The sequence below is a fragment of the Bombyx mori genome, chromosome 11 (assembly GCF_030269925.1).
Source record: "Bombyx mori chromosome 11, ASM3026992v2".
Lineage (NCBI taxonomy): Eukaryota > Metazoa > Arthropoda > Insecta > Lepidoptera > Bombycidae > Bombyx > Bombyx mori.
Window position 1 is genome coordinate 10,465,862 of NC_085117.1, and position 27,669 is coordinate 10,493,530.

Below are 27,669 nucleotides of genomic sequence, written 5' to 3' on the forward strand. Positions count from 1 at the left end.
TATAATCAAAAGAACAAATAATAGAGGGAAAATCATAGACTCCGAAAATATTTACTGTAATCAGTATTAATGTGTACTGTGGAGTAGTGACTTGGATAACACATTAAACAGAATTCTAAAAATAGCTGTGTACATTGAACCAAACAGATAATCGATATAACATCCCATTCCGTGCACGCTGCAATATGTTAACCAGTACTTGCAGCTGAATGTTCAAAAATATCAACACCCGATGAAAGAGTCGTTAAGACATGAACCAACGATCCTGTACCGAAAGAGGTCTGATATCTCCGAACTCATTAGTAAATGGTTGTTTAAAATTCCATTACTAAGAAAAAAAAAAAAAAAAAAAAAACAAATACACTTAATAATCTCCGAACTGAGTCATCTTTCGTCATTCGACGTGCCGTTCCGTGCTGTAGTGGAATTCTCAGGGCCACCACCAGTTCGCGTGCACCGGCGCCCGAGAACGGTCACATTTATCGTGTTACTCGTCAGAGAATTTTATCGCTATTTTCGTTCGAGCCGTTCTATTGATAAGTCAAACTACCCTTTCGTTTACTAGCCGGAGCACGATTTTGGACGGTCTTATTTAAATTGGTGGACCGCGCTACTGGTATCGGGATACGGTCCGGGCTGATGAGTGAATTTACGAAAAGTGAGTGGAAAAAAGTTAGTGAGGGGAGCGCGATGGAGACCTGCCATAAACTGTACACATGGGTCAATCATACAGTTCTCATGTTACTTTTCCAGATATTCTGGAAGGTCAGTCAAATATCGGACTATTTGAAGGGGAGGTAAGGAAAAATTTGAAATAAAAAAACTTTATTTTTGTACCTACATCTACAAATATCGCTGCTGTAAGTAATGTTTTCGAACAAACAACTGTAACAAAACAATTTCGTAACAAACCGCATTTGGCATTCGACTTTAAATACTCGTATTCGACTTAGTTTAAAGAATCCAAGAAAAATACTGAGTTCGCTTGGACGCAACGTGGTACTTATTAAATCTTGGGTAACCACACTTCATTATATTATCAAGTGATAAGAGTTGCACCAGACAAGGCTTAATACGAATTTCTTAAGAATGACATCAGCGTCGTAGCATTTAGTTTTCCTCGAGTTTACAAAAAGGTCAGCTCCTAATATTTACGTACGTACTTTATGTTTCGACATTCAATTCGAATATATTCTTTAACGAAAGTCATTAAAAATTTTATGTTGATAAGAAAATTTAGTTCTATCGACAACTAATGTTCAAACTGATTGAATTTAAATAGGACTACACATTTTTACATACCTGTAGTCTAAATTCGTTTCGTGATGTCCTCAATTACTAATTTCTATTTATTTGAACTGATGGCATTATTATGAGATAAAAAATATTGGTCTAGATTGCTCAATGAACTCACTCGTTCTGGTGTTAATTGGCTACCAGAGTCCTGGCGTTAATTGATGCACCCCGTGAACTCCCCACCCTGAAGCTTTTTTGCCTACCTAGTTACCTACCTACCTAATAGGCTCGGCCTAAATATTCTGGCCTAATAGTGAACGATGGGTAAGCTCGCGAGCCTGAAATAATTTCGCTCACGTCTGCCTTAGCAAGATCAGGACTTCGCTGAATCTACCATAGAATCGGAATTGCGACCCATTAAAAATAATCGGCCAGAACCTCAATGGGTTGAGTTTGTGGATCAAGTTGCAAGTTGAAATCTTCGATGAGAATGGTGATCGATGCTCGGAATGCCTATAAGCATAGAGAGGAGATCGGGAGGATCCGCAAGGAAGTCTAGGGCGACGGTAGTTATTAATTACCTTGAGAAATGAGGACCAATGTCTCAATTTTATTGCATAATGGCTGTGCCCAAAACTGACGGGATTACTGCTTCATGTCAAAGTAGGTAAGACGTTAGTATTGTCCCATCTGGGGTAGTCCGAACTATTATTAATTTTAAACCAAACAATCCTTGATTTGTGTGAATAAATTTAGAAGGAACCAAAAGCTAAATACGTGCATATGATGAATAAGAAAAAAACGTAACATTGTTGTATATCGTAAAATTACGATAAATCGATAAAATTGTATTTGTTGAAATCAATAATATCAAACATTACGGCCTATTGGATATCGGTTATCTAGTACTTGAAAGTGTTTAGAATAATCATTCTAAGAATTCTTTATCTCTAATCAACTAGGTCTTGTTATGTTAATGGACAGCGATAATATAGTTTCTGTAAGATAATTCAAATTAAATACATTCGTTAGCTCATGAGCTATTATCATCAATGAAAATTTTACAAAGGCGCAAGTTGTACTTCCGTGCCGGTCAGTCAGGTTTCTGACACGCTCTTCAAAGGTCAAGGTATTCTATATCTTTCACTAGAACCCGCATACTGTCGGAAACTTGACGGATCATTCATCCGGTTTCAATGTTCACGGTAAAAAGGACGAAGTATCATCCAAATCTGTTAAATGTGTAAAAGGCTTACTTTGAAACACTTACGAATATGCGTGCATAAGTCGAATCTGGCCCGTTTTGCTGGCCGATCTTTGATTTGACTTTAATTCTATCTATCTCTCTATCAAACTTCACAGGATCACCCACTAGACACATCGGAAGATTATCTGACAATTTAATCTGAATTAGTCATAGTTTCGGAGTCAATCGGGTACACATAATCGACTTATAAAATATATAGATATAATAAATAAATAGGGATGTACCGACCAAAACATCCTGGCTTTAAGTTTGACAAACAAACTTTAGTTGTAAGATATAATTTGGTTCCAATTATTTTGAGATTCTAGTCACGAAATACCTGAAAATTGTATGCTGCGGTGGATGGCGAAGTTCCCCGTTAACAAATTACGTGGAAGCAACGCTCCTTTCGTATACATATACACATGGACTTTTATATATACAGTTCATATTAGCAAGCAATTTAAGCCCATTCGTCTCCTTTTATTGCCATATACGGATAGTCGAGCTCACGAGCGTTAAGTGTCAAGTGGTTATCCACATTAGTAAAAAGACCACGTTTTTATTGATTCGTAAAACATTTTCTCATTGTTCGTTTGGTTCAAATTTTGTCTACTAACAATTTAACCACAGCTTATCTAAAAACAACATTCGATAATAGCGTAATAGTTATATACTCTGTCGGAAATGTTCGTGATCAAAGTATAATTTACTACTATGTTACGGAAGCATGTATTCGGAACTCACAACGCAGGCCAAATTTTTGTATGGGGACCTTCAAATATGGGCTATCAACTTTAACCATATATGTAGTTATATTGAATAAATAGAAATCGACTCTTTTGGGTTGCTGTCGAGATAACAATTCTACCACAATTTAGATGAAAAAAAAAAACAAAAACATAGATTGACGGTGGTTAGTTCTTGTACCAGACCACGAAGTTAGTTGTAAATAAAGTAGTTTTCGTGATTTATCACCACTTCTAATGACAAGTACCATCTAAGTATAATTAATAACTAACAACAAAAACGTTTTAAATACAGTTCACTTAAGTACATATCATAGATTGGGGAAAAGTTTCTTCGCATTTTTTAAGAAAATTTACAACCTTTTTTAATATACTTTATTTACATTTCATTAAAGTATGTAGGTACCATTTTGTTCGATAACTTTTTGCCATCTTGTAGGTAGGGACATGATCCCATTGCTATAGAAATTTTGGGGCTTCTGATCAAAATACCGCGACAATTGGTTTTGGCAGTCCTCTCGTGATGTTAACCTGACACTGCCTAAAGAATTCTGAAGAGACCGAAACAGGTGGAAATCTGAAGATGCAAGATCAGGACTATACGGCGGATGCATTAACACCTCCCAGCCAAGCTCTCTTAATTTTTGCTTAGTGACTAAAGATGTGTGAGGTCTAGCGTTATCATGAAAACCACACCCCTTATTTTGATTCATTCCGGCCACTTTTTCTCAACTTCTTGCTTGAATCTCATCAGTTATTCGCAGTAGATTTCAGAATCGATGGTCTTGCCTGGTGGTAACAGCTCATAATGAATAATGCCCTTCAAATCCCACCACACACACAGCATCACCTTGTTGCGAGTTAATCCGGGTTTCGCCACAGTCTGTGTATCCTGACCGGCCTTTGACCACGACCTTTTTCACACGTTCTTGTCGTACGTAATCCACTTTTCATCAGCTTCTTCAAAAATGGTTCGGTTTCATCACGTCGTAATAAGGAATCGCAAATGAGTACACGGTTCATTAGGTTTCTTTCAATGAGCTCGTGAGGTACCCAAATATCGAGCTTTTTTGTGTATCCAGTTTTTTTCCAATGCGCCTAAACTGTTTTGTGATCAATTCCCAGTCCTTCAGCTACGTCGTGACTACTGATATGCCGATCTTGCTCCACTTTTTAAAAAAATGCATCCATTTTATCCGTAATAGGGCGACCAGAGCGACATGCATTTTTGACATCAAAATTTCCGGATTGAAAACGTTTCTGCGATCCTTATTATACATATATGTATATTATGTATATCCTATTCGTATTTTATGATATCAAAAGGTAACAATGCGATTGTCGTCATAATTTATCAGTACTAACAGTTAAAGTCACGGAATGTAAACAGAAACAATATGTTTGTACCTTACATTGGTTTATTTGCATTTTTATCGCGTGCTTCGAACTGATGAATTTGTTTGTTTAACGATGTTTCATTGTTTTGTTTTGCACTAGAAGTTCGCCGCGGTTTCAACTGTCATATATCTGTAATTCACAATGGATGGAATGCGTTTTCACGGCGTAAAAAAGGTGCTATAATCTATAAACTACCCAACAATGTGTAGATCTGTTTATACGTGTTATAGATACGATCTTTTTACATAATACACATATACTGCTCGTACCCTTAGTAGAGAATGCTTTAGGCGTGAAGTCCACCAATGCTCATTAATTTGCATAAAGTGTAATAAAAAAATTAATATAACATTTACAAATATAAGTTTGTTTGTATATTTCTGCGAAAGTAATTCAATTATACCAACAAACATACCAACGTACAAACATTCACATCAACAAAAATACCTTCTTCATTATACATATACACTGAAACTGTATAATCCGATGTATGTACATTGAAGAATTAACTAAGTGACTAAAAAGAGCACGAAACATGAGCCAGCGATTTTAATGTTCATTTCTGCATGTCTCTGTTTATTCTCGCATACTAAACCCATTTTTACATAAATACTTTTTTACAGATAGACAGAGATTTTTTAAAATAAAAATATTCCATCAAGATGTTGCAATGGTGCCGCCATTTAAAGATTTATGGCTTTATATACTGTTCGATGATGGAATTTTGTACAGCAAAGGATATTAATAATACGCCAAAGTAACTGTATCTGTTTGTTTTCATGTCAAAACCGATTTCTACGAAATTCAACGTGAGAATACCCGAGGAAATAATATAGACCACCTTTCATCCCACTGTTGAACACTGGTCTCCGTCCATGATACATTAAGCATCAGCCGTAGTACGTGCGAGAAGAAAGCTAGTTTATGCTCTTAATGTGGATTAGAGGATTATGCAAGATTATCTTCTGTTTGATTAGATTTCAGAAGATTTCATATTACATATGTGACACAACACCACGGATAAAAAACTTCTATTTCTCGTCCGTAGGTAGAGTCTTCACCTTAATTCGTAACTTAAACCTCCCACTGATTACCCGCGCACTTGCCAAACAGATGACGTCACTAGCTAACAGCACGGCCCAACTCAAATTTGTTTAGTTTCCAGCAGAGACAAAAAAAAAGCCAAAGCCTTATTTGATATTGAATTTGAATGTACCTCGAAAAATCATAATTTCCGTCATGACTATCGATCCAATCTTCATTAGTAACAAATAGACTTGTGTTTGTTAGCAGCTACATTTAACAATATTTATAATTATGTAACATTTCTCAATTAATTAATCGTCGCAGACTTTTTGCTTTCCACCTGATTATGCCAAGTGTTCGACGTCAGATGCACGTTGTATTAGTCTGTCAATAAAATTAAGTACGTCCTTTGAAACAGCTTGATCTTGCGATAATCTTATGGCCCATTAAAATGTAAATTGGGTTGATTTTGGCAACTAATAAAACTTTACGATCTGTAGTTGGATTAAAACGCGTGTTCCCAACTTGAAGTAAAGGTCAAAACGTCGGATTATTACGTACATATGGTTTTGAAAATTTCGACAAATTCGTAAATATTTTCTTTCATAAAGAAAAGTTTTTTTATCAGACCAGCACTTTAGTGGTTCATTCTTTTAAATTAAATATTCAATTCACAAAGTGTATTATTGTATATTTTATTATATGGTTACATGAAAAAAATTTGTCTTTTATGTTGTGTGCACTGATAGAAAAGTCAGACAGAATATGAATTGATAAAAGTTTATTTGATTGATTTCATATTGTGTTTCATAACAACTTTATTTCTTTTAAGCTCAACGACCATCATTTATTCCAATACGCTTGCGCTAGGGCTTAGGTTAGGTCTCTTCTGACGAATTGGGGGAGGTGGAGGACCTTGGCTATCCTCGTCTCCCTGTTCTTCTCTGGAGGCGCCGGAGTCCGACATAACTCGGTCCGTTACCCCCCTCTCGACCGGGTATCCGTAAACGGATTCCCCAGCGTTAATTCTCTCATGTTTACGCCCACCCATCCGGGCGTAGTTATAATAGCCCCTAGGCAACCAGCGGATATGTATGGAAAGAAGAAAGCAAAAAAGCTCCAATAAGTATAGTATATATCCACATTAGTATCTCAAAAATAAGTAAACCAATTATAACTTATTTCATAATAAAGTAAAGTATTTATTTATTTATTCTTTATTTGTACACACTGTTAATATAATACAGTAATTGCGATAAGATATAAAAAAAAATGGCGAGCTTAACTCAACAATTTATTATAAACTTTCAACGAATACATTTAAGGCTCAATCGATTTGTGACGGTATGATAGCGAATCTAGAAATGTGTGTCTAAGCAAACACGAAGTGTCATTAATCAAAGGTCACCTTCGTGATCATATCCGAGGTCACAGCTAGGTGGGTAAACAGTAGACTCGTCAATTTGTTACTATTGTTTATTTGTTATTATGGTTACATCCAAATAGATAATACAAATACTGTTGTTTTACTATTGGCTAGTATTCAGTAAATATTTAGGTTTTATCTTCAATGTTATTTAATCATTATGTCCGATAAAATTTTATCATACAATTAAAACTAATTATCTCTAACACATTCGTTTAAAAAGTTTTTGGACTAGAAATACAGCTAATGTTACCTACATAATTACTATCGTACTTACTTATTTTATACCATCTTACCTGAATTTATTATCTTGTCTCAGGCAGGAGGGCCGTTATCAAGCTGTGATATTTATGGTCTCTTAGACCTACTAAACTATTACAAAGTGGGCCCTGAACTTGTAATAACATGTAATAGCTTATATATAAAAATATGCAAACTAATAAAATCCCAATAACCAATGATAAATAATCAAATTAGTACTTAGTCAAAGAACAATAATAATTGACATTGTTTCCCATCACTATTACTAACTATAAATTTCGAAACGCTTTTATATTGCACTATGTAACTCATATATCATTAGTGATGATAGCCTTTTGAAAATAGTGTTGAACTAATATTTTTTTAACCGACTCAGTCCATTACGCCGTGCCTTCTACAATAAATCAAGTTTGACTTTCAATACGAAGCCTTTTGTCACCATTCTCCATAAGAATTTGGCAAGTATAAATATTTCGTACTTCGCAAATGCGAAGTACGAAATATTAGTAGGTATCTAGTAGGTATCTAGTAGGTATCTAGTAGGTATCTAGTAGGTATCTAGTAGGTATCTAGTAGGTATCTAGTAGGTATCTAGTAGGTATCTAGTAGGTATCTAGTAGGTATCTAGTAGGTAGGTAGGTAGGTAATTTCGATGAAATCATCGAAATTACTAGATACTTACTTTTTGCTAAATTATGATTTGCTTTTGATACAGAAAAAAGTTCCTGTACATAATTTGTAGAATGCGTTCCGAATTGTTTACCATGTTAAGTAAAGTATAAAGTATTGTTAATGTACTATTTTGCCATCTATTGGTAAATCAATTTTTGTTAAGTTTGGTGTATGTTTATACAGCTTATATTACGTTATACAGCTTTAATTTTATCAAAATGCATTTCTGGGTAAACAGTTTTTTGTCAAAATGTCAAACGACATACCTACTTGTAATTTAAAAACTAAAAAAACTGGCTAAAATAGGAGAGCGAAGTAATAATTTTCATCTTTTTTTTAATCCAGTTTATACTTGCCACAATATTAGAACGAAGTTTTAAAATTATTAAATTAGCATCGGTCTTTAATAAGTGTCCAAGTTCCCTAGTTAATAGGACATCTTGACATTTAAAAATTCAGTTACATACAAACATACATAAGTACCAAGTTCATGAATGAATATTAAAAAGAAAATTGAATACAACAAACCAACATAAAGCTTGTTGTGTCACTGATTTTGGTCGGATTTCGATAACTTGGAGAACATTACAGAACAGTATACTTAATCAGTAAGCGTCCGTGACCCAATGGGTGAGATACGGTGTACTTGAATCAAGTGATGTTACTATGTAGGGGTCAAGCCCTATTTTTTTTAAGTAAACACATGTCTAACAAATGATAACGGACAACTACTATGGTAAAGGAATAAATAGATTAGTTTACATAGAAGATTCGAGGATAGAGATATATAAGTAACTAGCTGTACCCACCCGCTTCGCTGGGCATTTAAAATTAACATTATTATTTCTCACCCCCACAATGATTCTCATCATTAACCCAGTCCAACACTCATATAAATATTAGCCTATCCATTAAGTACATGTATTTTCTACATGGATACCAAGGTTCAAGTCAATCGGATGCATGGTTCAGTAAGTAGTTATAAAGGAACATCCGTAAAAAACACTGTAGATTTATATATTAGTATAGATTAAGTAATAAAGCGCGTGGACTTTCGCTCTAAGATTATTAATCTTTTGGGCGGGGCGTAGGAATTATTTGGGAAGTAGGCAGGTAAAAACGGATACTGCTATTACGGGAAGTAACTAGCTAGAGGTGATCAGGATCGCATATTAGTATCCTGCAACTCCACGATAAAAAAACAACTACTAGATTTTATCGTCAGTTAAATTACGTCTATGGCAGTAAACGAAAAGTTATTAAAATACGAAATGCTTCTAACAATTTATTCGTTCGCTCTATTGCTTTATTAAAGTTTTATAACACGCCTAGCCTGTAGATGTTTAAGGGTAGTTGAACGTTTTAGCGTTAAGGTCGCGTGTTGAATGTTATTGTGCCACACCCGCAGAGGCCACATACAAACTATAACTAAGCCAGTTTTGAGAAGGCGTTCGACAAAGTCTGGCACAACGGTTTGATCTACAAACTGTACAACATGGGAGTGCCAGACAGACTCGTGCTCATCATACGAGACTTCTTGTCGAACCGTTTGTTTCGATATCGAGTAGAGGGAACTCGCTCTCGCCCCCGTCATCTGACTGCCGGAGTCCCGCAAGGCTCCGCGCTCTCCCCGTTATTATTTAGTTTGTATATCAATGATATACCCCGGTCTCCGGAGACCCATCTAGCGCTCTTCGCCGATGACACGGCTATCTACTACTCGTGTAGGAAGATGTCGTTGCTGCATCGGCGACTCCAGATCGCAGTAGCCACCATGGGACAGTGGTTCCGGAAGTGGCGCATCGACATCAACCCCACGAAAAGCACAGCGGTGCTCTTCAAAAGGGGTCGCCCTCCGAATACCACTTCGAGCATCCCACTCCCTAATAGGCGCGCAAACACCTCCGCCGTTAGCCCCGTCACTCTCTTTGGCCAGCCCATACCGTGGGCCTCGCAGGTCAAATACCTAGGCGTCACCCTCGACAGAGGGATGACATTCCGTCCCCATATTAAAACGGTACGCGACCGTGCCGCCTTCATATTAGGACGTCTCTACCCTACGCTTTGCAAGCGAAGCAAACTGTCTCTCCGTAATAAGGTAACTCTCTACAAAACTTGCATACGCCCCGTTATGACGTATGCAAGCGTAGTGTTCGCTCACGCAGCCCGCACCAACTTGAAGCCCCTTCAGGTTATTCAATCCCGATTCTGCAGGATAGCCGTCGGAGCACCATGGTTCCTGAGGAACGTGGATCTCCACGATGACCTGGAGCTCGACTCTGTCAGTAAGTATCTACAGTCGGCATCATTGCGCCATTTCGAGAAGGCGGCACGACATGAGAACCCTCTTGTCGTGGCCGCTGGAAACTACATACCCGATCCTGTAGACCGAATGGTAAACAGTCGACGTCGCCCAAAGCACGTCATTACGGATCCTCCCGATCCATTAACGGTGCTTTTAGGCACCACAAGCACCGGTCACCGTCTTCGTCGAACCCGTCGCTTGCGACGAAGGGCTCGACGAGCGAATTAACCCCTAGACACAGCCCACTGAGTTTCTCGCCGGATCTTCTCAGTGGGTCGCGGTTCCGATCCGGTGGTAGATTCTGCGAAGCACTGCTCTTGCTAGGGTCAGTGTTAGCAACTCTCCGGTTTGAGCCCCTTGAGCTCACCTACACACGTTAGGGTGAAGCTGAAATAGCCTCTCAAGGCTATCAGCATAGGTAGGAAAAAAAAACCAGTTTTGAAAGCAAACGCTGGAGTAGTGGGCGGGTCGGTTGCTGAGATTCAACGGGTCTCTAAAAATAACCTATTACAGTTTCTCGATCACACGATCCGGTTTTGACAGATATGTCTGAAGATAATTACTTAACAGTTTCTTAAAGCATCGTAAAAATGTGATCTTGTTGTCGATGATCTGAATAATGATAGAATTTCGGATTTCGTAGTATGGCAATCTGAAATGACAACCACATAATTTAGGGACCACACACAAAAGAAACTCTGAATGCCTAAAAAGTTTTATTATCAAGTAGTCTCATTAAAAACGGGTGCGGTATGGTATTTTTAATGAGACCACAGATTTTAACAATAAAAAAAGAGTATGTGTATATGCGTGTGTGTGCCAAATACATGGTAGTGTTTGTAAAGTTTTTTTTTATTATTGATTTAATATATTTTTTAAGTATAATAAAAAAATATTAGCATTCTGCACTTCTTTTCTATATTCACTATAAGTGTGGGAAATTTCATACTCCTCCGTCAGTGCAATTTTCGTAAAAAGGGGTACAAAGTTTTTGCTTCACCTATTAATATATAGATTAACATAGGATATGAATATAATGTTAAAGATATACATAGACATATTTTGTTAGAATAGATTATTAGAATCTATTACGAAGTTGTTGCGGAGCCACTGCAATCAAACGCGTAAACGGACTCGTGTGACCTCAAACGAAAGTAAGTCCAAATGGTACAAACGTAGTTTTAATGATACAATAATACACTTTTGTTATCCATGTCACGTGCAAAATTATCTGCTTTCAATCGATAGTGTCGCGCAAAGGAAAGTGTACGCTAACACACCGGCACAGGGCTGAAAGTTAGATGAAAATTAAATCCAGGTGAGGGTTTCATGACCACGCTATACAATTATAAAATGTATGCACGTTTAATGATGTGGTGTATGTTCACATACATACCACTGTGAGAGGTCATGATAAAAAGATAAAATGTGGTTTTGGAGAACGACTAATTTCTTGCATTTTTTACTCAATTTGGTAATAAAGATTATCTATTTGGATTTATATCCCAAGTGTAGCCGCACATATAAAGATAGGTTTCCCGTTTCGATATTGACATATTATTATTATAATTTTTTCAATCGATTTCAGTGAAAATATTATAATAATAATAATAGGTACATATTAATACCAGTTAAAATGATATCCCAATTCTAATTACAATTTTGCTCACGAAATTTACTAAGATAATAAAAAAGTGTGTCTGTCTGCTATTTAGCATAAATTATACTCTACCGATTTGAAAAAAAAATAAAGAAAGTGAAAGAGATTATGTTCTTATTATATGCAAACGATTGCCCAGAATAGCCACATGTGTGACATCAACGTAATGGACACATTATGTCTGCCAAAGTATTTATTATCATTATATCGCAGATGAGTCCTAGGTCCGTCTACCTGTCCTGGTGAAATTGGAAATTCTTTCCAGCCAAGACTAAACCTTCCTTAAAAAAATATATTTTTAGTCGACAATATACCTATATTCCATTTAAATGCTAAATATCTTTTACCAAAACGCCAAGCAATGAATCGACCTCTGTCCGAAATTTCTGGAGAACGTACCAAGATTGCTTAAAAAACCAGCTGGTCCACTAGCGACTGTTACACCGAAAGAATTCCAATTTTATTGGAAATAACCAAAAAAAATATGCTGATGAAATTCTTAAATCGTAAGTTAGTTGCGATCTTCGATCAGTCCTTAAATATATATTTGTATTTTAACCTGCGCAAGAACTTCTGAGCTAATAGCAAACTATGATTGTTGCGAAGTATTTCAAATTGTGGTGCAATGTTCTTAAAATGATACCTGAATTTAAATAAAATTTTCTACCGGTAGGTACTTTTATAGACTTATAACAAAAATTTAAAATGTAAACTGATCGATCTCGGATAATTTAGAGTTGGGTAATATTGAATAGACACGGATACATCAACACGAATGTGTCAACGAACAATGAAATCTAGTATCGATTTTTTATCATCATAATTGACTACGAATTAACTCATAGACGGGTCATTGACCTGACCCTGATACTTGGCGGTATTAATGTAAGAACCAATGTTATTTTAACAAACCATTTGTTTATATTATATTTTGTTTTGTCGAGTAGGTTGATAAAGACGAAACCACATTTAGTGATTGTAAATTCGTTTCTGCACTATTTTGACGTTAATTATTAAAATTAATGGTAATTGAACTTGTTAAACATCTTATATCGCAAGAAGGCCAACAGCTATCATGTCTCTTCTGTGGCTTTGAGATTGGAAGCGATTTACTCCCAGCGTGTGGGTCAATCAAACGTTATCATGTTCTCGCATATGTATTTAATAAATAATTTTTCATAATAATTTATTTAAGAAATAAAACGGAATTATTTATAGGGCTTCATAATTATTGTAATGAACTGAAATAAATAGATGAGTCATCTTGGTTGCTCACACTTAAGTGATTCACAAAGAATTACGTCAGTCAAGCAAATATAAGTCAAGTAAACGTGGTACTTAATTATTATTTTCTAGAAGAAAAGTACTAAGTATTCCTCAATAAAATAGATTTTGATCAACAAAAATGCATGTTATATTGGGGTTAATTATTGCCCTTATATCCGCGGTATAATATGACGTAAAATATACCAGGACCGAAGCGAGTCTCAAAAATATTTTTTAAACATAATACACGAAGCTATTATTAAGTCTCAACGGGACATTTGTTGTTATTCAAAATTGCGGCATTAACTTTACAAAGATTAGCTGAACAATATTTCCTTAGTTGTGACGTCATTCAAAATCAAAATAAGTAAAAAATTAACCAGATATTACTATATTCTAAAAGAACACTTATAATTTACAAAACACTAAGTTACTGAATAATCTTTTTAATTTCAATAAGATCTATTTTAGTTAATTTTTACATTGTTTTTTTATCTTTTTTGTGAGTGTCTCTTACATTTCGCTCAAATTGTTAGTTTTGTCATATTATTATGTTACGTATATTACCAATACAATTTACTTCTTTATCTTTGAATAAACAGAATCTTATAACTTTTTGGTTAGAATAGTTTTTTTTTTGACAACTATTATACAGTGCTCTAAATGCAATCAAAATTATAGAATTTTCATATAGGTATTTCGGTCAAGAAATTTAATTTCAATGCAAATTTCATTGTTCTGAAATGTATGTATACATTAAAAAATTCTTTAGATAATACTTTTTATGCGCAAATAAAAACAAACTACATTTTTAATGGACTCAAATTATAATTATTTTCGCATCGCGTGAGAACCCAACTGTCAAATTGAAAAAATTAAAACGGAAATTCACTTCAAAATATATCTAAAATAGGCCGTAGCCTAAACCCTGATTAGAAAAATATATAAATTTACAGATACCAACAGCACTTAAAATTCTTATATATCTACGTGTTCTTTAAGTTATGGTTCGAGGAATTGTGAGATAACTAAGAACAATTACGATGTACATACGTACTTAACAAGTGCTTTGCGAGTACACTGTTTAAGTTTAGATTATCCGCGTTCGAAATATTAAAACTCAAAGATTAAATTTATTGTTGTCTGTTTTGTTTTACTCATAAATAAATAGTTTATGTATTAATCTTATTAAATCTAAAAACTAAATTAATTCGGAATTGCTTTTAAAAACAAAACGCATTGAATTGATAGTAATTTCGATAGTCAATCGTTTTTAACTACCATCTATGAGTGGCTATGAATTTCTATCGTCTAGGGCAGTGATTCTCAACCTTTTATTTGTTGCGGCACATATTTAACGATTTAAAAAATTGGCGGCACACATTAAACGATTTTAAAATTTGGCGGCACACAAAGAAAAAGATTTAAACTATTTACTTTCTAAAACACTTCATAAAACGTTTATAAAAAACCATTAAATTTACGAAATAAACTAATATACGCTTTAATAATATTTAAAAGTTTAAAAAGGGATTAATTACAAGCTAATAATAAAAAAAAAATATTTGATATAATTTAATAATAAATTAAATAAATTTAATCATTATATATTGGCAAAATTTGGCGGCACACTTTTGAAATTTCGCGGCACACAAAAGTGCCGCGGAACAGTGGTTGAGAATCACTGGTCTAGGGCAATCGATACAAAAGTTTTTTTTTCTACCTATCCCAGTAACCTCGAGGGGTTATTCTACCTTCACCGGACGTGTAGGTGAACTCACGGGGCTCAGTCTGGCGACTTTGCCGACACTAGACCTCGGAAGAGCAGTGCTTTTGAATCTACCACGATCAAATCACGACCCACTGAAAAGATCCTGTGAGAAATTCAGTGGGCTATGTCTGTGAGCTGATTTTCATGGCGAACCCTTCAACCATTCGGCGAGTTCGACGAGAACGGTTACCGGTTATTTTGTTATGGTAGTAATGTGAACTTTTTGACTTCGATTTATTGACTTTGCCCTCAAGCTAACGACATTAACGCAGCGCTTTCTAGTTATAGGTTTCGTAATCAAAATAAATCACTAGACAATCTATCCTTCTAGAATAGTCTAGAACGATATAAAAGAATGCTACACATCAAAATACTTTTACGGTCCTAGAGCACAAGGGTAATGGTAATTGCCAAACAGCACCGATAGTGGAAGCACGGCAAAGCCTATCGCTATTGGTTGGCATAGTGCATCTTGCTCAAGTTAAACCTCGCAGATACTGTCTGCATTTACTAAAGAAGATACCCGTTTTCACAAACTTTAATGGTTTTAGCTTAGGCAGAAAAAGAAACCTGATTGGAAAACACATTATCTGTCCCGAGAAGTTCAAGAATAGCCAACGAAAGCAGTTTCCTTTCGTTTTCGCGATTCGTAGACATAATTAGAACTACGATTAAATGCATATATGGCGGGTAGCCGCCTAGCCGTCACAAAACACAAGATATTTGACAGATGCCGGAATCTAGCTTACGACATTTTCAAGATAAGCTTGCATATAATATACAAGTTCCGAACAATAACATTCGGAACTTCGGTCTGCCGAACAATATCGTCCGCTCGGTTATTCCCACATATACTTTTACGATTTGATCTCGGGCTTATTAGTGTCAATTTATTATTTCCGACGTTACGAATACTGTAACAGTTTTTGTCGTCGGCAGTGGTATCGAAGGGCGCTTCACATATGAGTGAATGCCGGTCATTTATTGGTGGTTTCTTTTTTTTTTCTACCTAAGCTGAGGGCCTTGAGGGACTATATCAGCGTAACCTTAACTAGTAGGTGAGCTCACGGGGCTCAAACCTGACGACGTTGCTAACACGAACCCTAGCAAGAGCCGTGCTTCGCAGAATCTACCACCGGATCGAAAACGCGACCCACTGAGAAGATCCGGCGAGAAATTCAGTGGGCTGTGTCTGAGGGTTAATTTACTCGTCGAGCCCTTCGTCGCAAGCGACGGGTTCGACGAGGACGATGACCGGTGCTTGATGTACCTAAAAGCACCGTTAGTGGATTGGGAGGATCCGAAATGACGTGAGGTGGTTTCAAAGATTTTTGCGAGTCGAACATTAAATTTCATTATCCTACCGTGAATAATTTAATAAAAACACAAATTTTTAAATAAACTTTTGATATGTATAAAATTAATAATTTTAATCTTAAATATTTAAAAACTAATAATATTTAAATTGAAATTAAATATTTGTATTCCTTTCCTTTGTTTACGCACATTTTTATATTATACTAGAGGTCCCGCAGTAGTCGAAATTCGACTATAATTAATTGAGATTGTAAGTTTGTACACTATTATGATTGTATTTGATACTTCTATAATCACAAATTTCGCAAAGACCACACTATAAAAAATATTAACAAAGACAAACAATATTTAATCTATTCTCAATTTGACAGCAGACGTCAAGAACAAAAGTTTGACAATAAATAGTATGCATGCGTGTGTGCGTCAAATACATGGTATGTAGTGTGTGTAATGTTTTCTTTATTGATTTAATGTATCTTTTATACATTATTTAAAAAAAAAATTAGCATTGTGCACTTCTTCTCTATATTCTCTATAAGTGTGGAAAATTTCATACTCCACCGTCCGCACAATTTTCGTAAAAAGGGATACAAAGTTTTTACTTCACGTATTAATATATAGAATTGTCAAATTACTTTTTAAGTGATAACACTTCAAAAATGTTTACTCGTCTCGTTTACACCGTGGAGAATCTATTTGTATTTTGTGTCATTTTGATGAAAGAAAAAATTTCAGTAAATATTTTACAGCATAGACCTTGTCGTCTGTCATTTCGACCGACCAACGTTCTGTTTGGATACAGATCGAGAACATTCTCGGTTTTCAATAATTAAAAAACAACATTTTTAGTTTGATTCACGGATCTATAAATACTGTCGTATAGTTTCGATTTCTGGTGCTAATTTTGTGGAATAGGTTAATGGAGAATATGCCTGGTATTGGTATATTATATTATAGAATAACGCGCATTTGATAGGATCTAATCATTAAGACAGATGCTAGTTTTTGTAAGAAATTATTATTACACACGGCTACCGTACGAGTTACGCTATCTGTCGTCAAATAACACAAATGAATATCGAAATAACTGGAACTATTTCGGTAAATAGTTTTAATTTAACACGAGTCCAAGCTGGTAACTATATCAAACTAACTTACACGTTCACGATGGATTAATGATGAAAGAATATTATTGTTTAATAAAATCAAACCCGCATAAATAGGGTGATGTTACATATGGCAGGGCATTGATTAAAAAAACTAGGTGCTACCAATCGAACTAATTCTGCCGCGAAACGGTCAGCTGGTTCGGCATTAAAAGTAAGAGCGCCGTGATAGAAATTAAAATGAGACTTTGACCTCTTGTCTTTAGAATATAAATCACCTTTGTGTGTATTATAGATGATGTGTTATGGGTACCAGAAACTGACATAAATTCTTATATGCGTTTAAATTTATTGTCATTATTATTAGGGAGTCCAACACTCATATAAATATTAGCCTATCCATTAAGTACATGTATTTTCTACATGGATACCAAGTTTCAAGTCAATCGGATGCATGGTTCAGTAGTTATAACGGAGCATCCGTAAAAACCACTGCAGATTTATATATTAGTATAGACATAGATACATATCTAGATAATAAACACTCAGACAGAAAGCAAGTAATCTTGTTCCATCACATGAATGTTTTCCTGATGTGGGAAATGAACCCACAAACCTTGGCGCAACAGTCTCCGCGCTAACTATTGCATCATCGAGTCAATCAAAAAATTGTTTTTAATAATGTTTCATAATTGATAGTCCAGTATTTGAAATCTTGAGTTACTAAGAATAACAAAGATTAGGTAACTAAGTCGCGTTGCATATTAATAACAGATATGCATATTTAAATATTTAACATTAGCCGGCTTTTAAATTTAATCGATATTACCACTGCAGAAGTGGTTTATTCCGCACGTGCTCTTTTTGTATTTACGTCGTTATAATACTGAAACAAAACAAAAAGATATATATTATTATTCATATACGTAACCCAAATTCTTTGATTAAATAATGCAAATCAGAGTGTCTGATTATTTATTTAGGCTTTAATGTTATTCTAATTTACTCTCGCTACAGAATGAGAGATATATTATTTTGCTTGATGTCGTTTTGTCACTGATTAGTAGGTAGTTAGTAGTTTTATTTTTATTTTATTTTTTATCCTACCTATTCTAGTGACCTCTAACATACATACCTACGTCTGAAGCTAATATATGTTGTTCTAATTTACTCTCCCTACAGAATGAGAGATATATTATTTTGCTTGACGTCGTTTTGTCACTGATTAGTAGGTAGTTAGTAGGTTTTATTTTATTTTATTTTTTATTCTACCTATTCTAGTGATCTCTAACATACATAGGTCTGAAGCTAATATAAAAGCGTATTAAAAAAGTTATACGTTGCCAACGTCATGAAGGAGATCCCTTATCAAACATTTATCATTATATGTATTTGTTGTGGCATATAATTTGTATATTTAGCTTCAAATAAAAATTTAAAATAGGTTTGGATATTTAAATTTGTGGAGAATGTATTTCCCTTCGTTTATACGTTATGTTTATAAAGATATGTCAGAATAAAGATTTATAAGATTTATATGTACTCAAGTTGCGGATAAGGCATTCTACTTATTATATATTTTTTAAATAAAAAGGAAACGATCGCTTTAAGCTATAGTAAATTTGAATTTGAATTTAGAATCGTTGTGGATGTGGTGTTCTTGCATGTGCTTTCATTACGGATCCTCACGATCCATTAACGGTGTTTTTAGGTACCACAATCGAGTCGAACCCGTCGCTCGTGACGAAGATAATGACGAGTGAATTAACCCATAGACACAGCCCACTGAGTTTCTCGCCGGATATTCTCAGTGGGTCGCGTTTCCGATCCGGTGGCAGATTCGGCGAAGCACTGCTCTTGCTAGGATTAGCGTTAGTAACGTCGTCAGGTTTGAGCCCCGTGAGCTAACCTACACGCCAAGGAGACGCTGAAATATTCTCTCAAGGCTATCAGCTAAGGTAGGAAAAAAAACACGTGCATAACAAACATTCTATTGAGCGCTAAATACTGTTTTCGCTACACATGTTTTTATATTTAGCCATTTTGACACATTTTATGCGAATTAATTCGTATTTATGTGAGAACAATATTTGTAATTACATATTGCGGTGACATTATCTAGATACGTCGAATGTTTTATGTTTTTTTTTTTTTATTGCTTAGAAGGGTGGACGAGCTCACAGCCCACCTAGTGTTAAGTGGTTACTGGAGCCCATAGACATCTACAACGTAAATGCGCCACCCACCTTGAAATGTAACGGGTGCGACTAGTCCGACTTAAAATTTCGTAGACAGGTTGTAATTAATTTATTGATTGTACATATGCACATAGCACGTGTTCACGAACAACTCTAAGGAGTAACGACTAATATTGGGTAGAAAATGAAACCCGCAAAAACGTATAATTTACGTAAATACTGGCGTTTATGAGCCCGCACACATATCACTAGTATTCTCCCTATTTCTGTCACAAGTGCATTCCAGTTTGAAGGTTAGGACAGCCATAAATTAAAACTTCAATCTCATTTCTCTAGAAACGTCAGAATCTATTTCGCGCCATATTTTGAATAACAAATAAAAAGCGTAACAGTATTACAATTTGTGCCGGACATTACGTAACCACAATTCTAATGTAACATGAATACATATAATAAATCTTTGATTCGTTTGTATCAGGATATCGTAATCATTATACACTCGCGAGCAAAAGTTTGGAATCACTTACTTGAAATTGATTCCGCGCGATCTTGTGTACTAAATATTTTTTTGATAATCATAAAAATGAGATCATTTTAAAGGTTGAATTCCTAACTTTAAACTGATACCAAATTCATTAAAATCAAGCCAGTATTTAAGAAGTTATCTTGGATTAAGTGAAGGAATAACGAAAAAGACGTGTTTCAATTGCTTGATACGTCGCGAGTTGCGGCCTACTGACCCCTATAAAAGCACCTGTTATCGGATTTTCTTTATCAGTCGACTTTCACACGTTGACTGGTACATATCTCGGCTACTTTTGACCCTTTACCTTGTACGACAATTGGGACAACACCTACAGAAGTAGCACAAATCGTAGCCCTATTGCAAGAAGAGCTCAGCCAGCGGATTGTCGCTCGTCGGCTCCAAATAAGCCATTCCTGTGTTTCAAAAGTTTGCAAGCGCTTTCAAGAGACTGGTAGCTTTATCCCGAGACCAAGATCTGGACGGCGCCGGGGCACATCGGAGAGGAATGACCGTTTTATCGTGTTAACCTCTCTCCGAAATCGGCATTAACCTGGTGTCGACGTCCAACAGGAGCTCCGAGATGTTCGTAGGGTAGCAGCTAGCAAGTAGACAGTTCGTCGACGACTCAAGCAAGCGAATCTGACTCCAAACAGGCCTGTCACAGGCCCGAAACTCACGGTAGCTCATCGACAAGCACGCCTTCAATTTGCTCGTACCAATCTTAATTGAGAGGTTGAGCAATGGAGGCAAATCCTGTTCTCCGACGAGAGCAGGATGTGTTGCATGGTAGCGACCGAAGAGGTTGGGTCTACAGGCGGCCTGGGGAGCGATTTGCGCAGTGCTGTTTCGCTGAAACAGTGGCTTATGGGGTCGGCTCTTGTATGATGTGGGCCGGCATTTCCTTCGACGGTAAAACCGAGCTTGTTTTCGTGCCTGGTGGGGGACGAGGAGGCGGTCAACTTCGGACGGGTACATTTCCAATATTCTGCTGGAACATGTCGTTCCCTATGCGGGATATGCCGGTGATAGCTTCCTCCTTAAGCACGATAACGCTCGTTGTCACACTGCCCGTGGAACAACTGAATACTTCGAAGAAGTCTATATCGCCACATTGGACTGGCCTGCGCTCAGCCCTGACTTGAATCCTATTCAGCACGTGTGGGATGAACTGAAGAATAGGGTTCGTTCCAGAACTTCTGCTCCTTCATGCCTGAATGAGCTGAAATCGGCGTTGATTGAGAAGTGGGAAGGTATCCCACAAGAATCAATTCAAAAGCTGATCAGGTCTATGAAGAATCGTCTTCGAGGAGTTATTAGGGCAAGGGAAGGGAACACAAAGTACTGACATTTAATTTTAAGGCTAAATAAAATTTTTATTTATAAATTTTTGTTGTTTTATGCATTCATTATTTTTCCATATTTCCTTTGTTTCCTACCTCCTTCACTTAATCCGGAATAGCTCCTTAACTACTGGCTCGATTTGAATGAATTTGGTATCAGTTTAAAGTTAAGAGTTCAACCTTTAAAATAATCTCATTTTTATGATTATCAAAAAAATATTTAGTACACAAGATCGCGCGGAATCAATTTCAAGTAAGTGATTCCAAACTTTTGCTCGCGAGTGTAATTTTTTTGTCCAATAAACTGGAGATACGAGTTCGAGTTACAGCTACTACGTACCTAATTCGTAATCCCCAAAATCAATATCGCAATAATTGGCAATGTGTCACATGATACTACTCTAAATACGCAGATACCACCATCTTGTCTAACTCCGCGAACCAATATCTGAAAACTTTAAAAAGCTTTGTACCGATGCGTTTGAAGCTTTAATCTTACTTTAAGATTCGCAGTAACATTATCACTACATCACTACAAAGAGCTTTTTTTGTCCCTATATCCCTATGTATGCTTAAACCTTTAAAACTACGCAAAGGATTTTGATGCGTTTTTTTAATAGATAGAGTGATTGAAGAGGAAGGTTTATATGTATAATAAGATCCATTAAATAGTAGAGAAATCAATAGTAAATTATAATTTCCGAAGCGAAGCGAGGGCGGGTCGCTAGTTTAATATTAATCAGACATAAATGTGTCAAACTCCAGTAGGCAGTGTAAAAAGATATGCCGCTGCGTAAAAATAATTTGACAACCAGAGACAATTTGACTCGCGAAATTGGTTAAATAGTCTCTGTATCAGACCATTTATACGTAATCATTTCAAATTTAAATCATTTAATGCGTATTTGCGTGGGTACAGCGCGTTGTAGAATAACATGTTGTGAAGCTCAATCGATACTGATATTAAGCGCATAATAATCTTAGGAATTATATGTTATATGTTCTTGCATACACTATATCTCTGAACACTGAGGCTAATACATAATCTATTTATAATCTAAATGTTATTGACCTCATTTAGCTGTCTTATTCATATATGACACTTAATTTAAAGTACTATCTGAGAAAGTTATGATTTTGAATAATTAGAATTATTAGCTTAGTACTAGCGGCATACTCTCATTGTCTGAATACTTTGCAGAGTCATTACAATGATAAGTATACGAAAGGAGAATGGAAACAATATTAAAGTAGGTGTGTGCGCTAACAAACCTATTTATAGTTGATCTAAATGTTTGCTCTGTCTGTCTTGTGACACCGATTTTATCTACGAATGAAAAAAATTCCCAGCCAAGACAATCATAAAGCGAAACTACAAATGTTGGTATACGTAGGATCAAGTATGTTCCTTATCATGAAGTATCAACAAATAAACTTTTCCGACAGTAAAAACCTTCGTTGTCGGGATGCCAATAAACTGGTAGAAGCGTCTAGAATTGTTTTTTTTTTTAATAATATTGTTAACGATTATGTTTTTTTTTTTGTTTGTTTCCAAACTTGAAATTCCAGTAACCTATAAAAATGTTTTTTTTTTCCAATGAATATATGAACCGAGAATATTTGTGACTTTGTTTGTTTGTTCGTATTTCAATAAAGAGCTCTTTTAACAAGCATTTGTATCTAGCGATAGTCACAGCAAAGCGTTTTACGAGTCTTATCTTTTAATGTATTTTCTTTATAAGCCACAATTAATGTTACTTTGTATGCTTATCCTCAATTCATTTTTAAACCAGTCATCCGATTATGATGAAACTTGGTGCAGCTAAAGTCGTCGTGGCCTAAAGGATAAGACGTCCGGTGCATTCGTATCTAACGATGCACCGGTGTTCCAATCCCGCAGGCGGGTACCAATTTTTCTAATGAAATACGTACTTAGCAAATGTTCACGATCGACTTCCACGGTGAAGGAATAACATCGTGTAGTAAAAATCAAACCCGCAAAATTATAATTTGCGTAATTACTGGTGGTAGGACCTCATGTGAGTCCGCACGGGTAGGTACCACCACCCCGCCTATTTCTGTCGTGAAGCAGTAATGCGTTTCGGCTTGAAGGGTGGGGCAGCCGTTGTAATTATACTGAGACTTTAGAACTTATATCTCAAGGTGGGTGGCGCATTTACGTTGTAAATGTCTATGGGCTCCAGTAACCACTTAAGACCAGGTGGGCTGTGAGCTCGTCCACCCATCTAAGCAATAAATAAAAAAAGCTATTTTTTACACTTCAGAGATTTTTCTGTTAGTACCATCGACGTACGATAGGTGGCGTATTTATTTCATATTTTCAACAATACTTACAGCAGAACCAGGCTGCATTTCACTGGTCTAATGGATTAAACATTAATTTTCCCTTATTACTATAAATATTAGACATACAGTTTAAGTCTCATTGCACAATGTGTGTCTTTGTTCTCTGATTGCGATAAAACTTGATGCGGTTATTTCATTAGCGCTTACTTTCATAAAAGCGAATTTCGTTTCGTTAAAATCTCACCTCCTCAATCATATACTAATGAAATATTTTTTTCTTTCTTCAGATCTGTAGAGAAGCCGAAGAACGAGCTTCAGTTGACATTCTCGCCGCTAACAAAGGAAATGAAGTTCAAGAGGCACATCAGATCGATGTCCGACGTCCAGAATAGCACCCCACACAGACTGTCCTACCGCTCGCGGAGGGGCAGCAACCACATCCTGCTAACGTACGACTCGGACACACGCACCAGAAGGACCGCCTCAAGGTTCCTATTGACGGATTCGTCTGACTCGAGCGACTACTGCGAATCACCAAAAAAAACGATTTGCTTAGGTCAGAACATTATAAAGCATTCGGATTCCATGAGAATACTGTAAGGCGATAGATCTGATTGAGGAGGCTGTGCAATCTAGTTCGCTAGCTAGATCGATATCACGTCAGGTATATTTTTTAGTATTTGGACTAAATATGTTGTCGTTTACATAAAAACGCACAAAATATTGCATTTTTTATATTGATGATTCGCAGCGAGATGGCTTCTCGTTTTACGTGCTATCAAGGGCGGATCCAGCTTTGGTGCCAGGAGGGGGTCACATAGTCATGGTCAAGTCAAGAACTTATAAGTTAATCTTGATAACAATAGATACAAGTAAAAAGTAGGTATTTTATTATAAGCACATTAAAGGTATAAGCACATTAAAGGTATAAAGAAATTTTAGTTTTTTAACTTAGAACTATGTTATGATATGTTGAAGTTTAGTCGTTCCGATTCCGATTGAGGTTAGGATTCAATTTGAGGTTAGGCCTAAGACGTTACGTAGTCGACAAGCGCGCGCGAGTGTGGCGCGGTAAAATTCAAATTTTCGATGCGTTCGTTCCCAAACATTTGCCATCATACAAAGTTATTATTTTATATTAAATTAATTAAGGAGCAATATAAGGAGCAACAATATACCTAGTCTTGCCATAAATACTGTTACAAAGGAAAACAAAAAAAATTCTATGGCAAATAACATTTATTACTTTTACAGTGCGTTAGTTTAATACATAAATATAAAACAATTTAAAGTATAAAAAGCTTAATCGAAGTGGTCTCCATTGGCTGCAATACAGTCCTTTAAACGTTAAGACCAGTTATCAATAGAAGCACGCACTCTCTCCATGGGAAAATTTTTCACTGCCAATCCTACGGATTGTTTTATTTTATTTTTTTATTGCCGTATAGGCAGACGAGCATACGGCCCACCTGATGGAGAGTGGTTACCGTCGCTCATGGACGTCAGCAATGCCAGGGGCAGAGCCAAGCCGCTGCCTACCGTTTAATACTCTCCACAAGCCTCGTTTGAAGAAGGACATGTCATAGCGCTCGGGAAACACCGTGGAGGGGAGCTCATTCCATAGCCGGATGTTTTAGGGACTCCAAATTATCATGGCGCTTAGAACAAGCCGTACTCTCTAAAACTGACCATAAATCATAATCCAGCGAATTAAGATCGGGACTAGACGACGGTCAGTCTTCAGCTCTGATGAAGTCCGAAACGTTCGTTTCCAACCAAGACTGCGTAAACCGAGCTTTATGACCTGGCGCCGAGTCTTGCTAGAAGGACTATTCTTGATTATTGAACATGGTGTTGTTAAGGGGCTTCACTACCTTCTCAAGAATGGTATCTTGATACACTTGTGCCGATGTTTTGATACCTTTTTCACAAAAGTATGGCTCAGTCACTCCTTCATAGCTAATACCCCACCAAACCATCACTGAAGTCGGATAGTGCCCACGTTGCACTCTGTCGACTAATTGGGAAGCTTCCTTAAAGCTTTGAGCATAAATACGGTCATTTTGTTTGTTAAAATGTTGCTCAATTGTAAAAAAGTTCTCATCCGTAAACAAATTTTTTTCTATGACCTCCCTTTGCGTACCGTTTCAGTAGTTGTTTCGATTTTACCCCCCATTCTCTTTTAAATTATTAGTTAAGAAATGACCACTAGGTCTCTTATAGGCTGCAAGTCTTAAGTCATCTTTTAAAATACGCGACATGGTTCTAGGTGCTATCTTCATCTCCCGAGATAAAATCGTTTGCTTTCGGACAGGATTTCTTCGAATTCTTTCCCTTACTGCTTTGACCACCTTTTTCGTACGAACACTACGTGGACGGCTAGATATTTTTCTGTCACAAACAGAGGAGGTCTCATTGCACCTATTAATAGCCCGGTACACAAACATTTTACTAATACCAAGCGTATGGAGAGTTTTAAAAATTGCATTTGGCTCCATACCTACTTTGTGTAATGCAATCACAGCGATTCGGTTTTCTTTATCACCACACTCCATTTTAATATCGCAAAATATTGTACAATGTATTGGCGCCAAAATGAGAAAACTCAATGAGCAATCATATAAAAATGACAGATTCCAAATTGAAATGTAATATTTTGTTTATTTTTAATTGTAACAGTATTTATGGCCAGACTAAGTATTGTGTCCTTAAATCATTATGTTCAATATGTGGTCCACCTAGGTCCTGGAACCAGCTCAGGGGGGGTCATGACCCCCATGACCCCCCCCCTGGATCCGCCCTTGCGTGCTATTGTCCGGGTCGTACGTCGGAATGTATAATAATATCCTTTCATCAATATTTAAGGACGAATAGAAATAATTTCTATGAAAAATTGATTCGCTCGTGAACGGGAACGGCTTTGAAATTGAAGTCCACGTAAAATGTTAATCAAAACCATATCATTTTAAATTTAGACAAAAATAGAATATATTTGCAGTTAAAATATAACAAAAAAATAAGTAATATCATCATCACTTAACATTAATGGGATCTACAAATTTTGTGCCTAATTTATCAAACGATTTTGGGATCGATTGTAAGAAGAACAAAAATATATGAATAAAAAACAAAATACTTTGAACCCAACGTGATTCAGCTAATAAATATAATATTAATATTTCCTAAAAGAGACTGTGATTGAAGTAGAGTAACTAATGTAGTTTATTTTAGGATTTTAAGGTTAAATGTATTTTTAACAATTTATAATTTTCGATGTTAACCTGCAGTTTAAATAGGTTATTGCGTACACACCTTTTATAGTTAACAATTGTATGTATATGGAATTTATCTCAATTTTAAGATTTTAATAATCGAAAAGCATATTATGATTGTCCTATTAAGTTAAAAAAACAAATTGTTTTATTGGTAAATAAAATTTTATGTTAAATAAAATAAAATTCAATGGACAACAGTTTTTTTTCAAACATTTGAACTGAATATGTATAATATATATATATACCATAATTATACCATAAAACAACGTAATTCTGCACAAAAAATGTTTAACTTTAATTCTCACGTTTTATTCAATATATCTGTATTTTTATTAATAAAATACGATCCATTGGTCTCATGAAAAACTTATCGACATTTCAAGGTGAGTTCAAAGAAAAGTAGTCGATAAAGGGACTGTATCGTTAAGATTCACCTAACATTTGACTAATTGTAAGTTAGTAGCTATGTAAATATAAGATTTAAGTTCTAGAGCTTAGAATTCGGAATGTGATAGGATGAGCAATGGAAGATATTTTGTTATTTATTTAAAAGTCAATAAAATAATGAGTTGTTTAAGATGAAA

The 27,669-nt window shown here is 35.8% G+C and overlaps 1 long non-coding RNA gene across 1 annotated transcript; it reads left to right on the top strand.

Moving 5' to 3' along the window:
• The first annotated feature begins 393 nt into the window (after window positions 1-393).
• On the top strand, window positions 394-27,669 carry LOC101736775 (uncharacterized). Its single transcript, XR_009974277.1, has 2 exons — window positions 394-797; window positions 24,098-27,669. It is a non-coding gene; the product is annotated as an uncharacterized LOC101736775 (long non-coding RNA).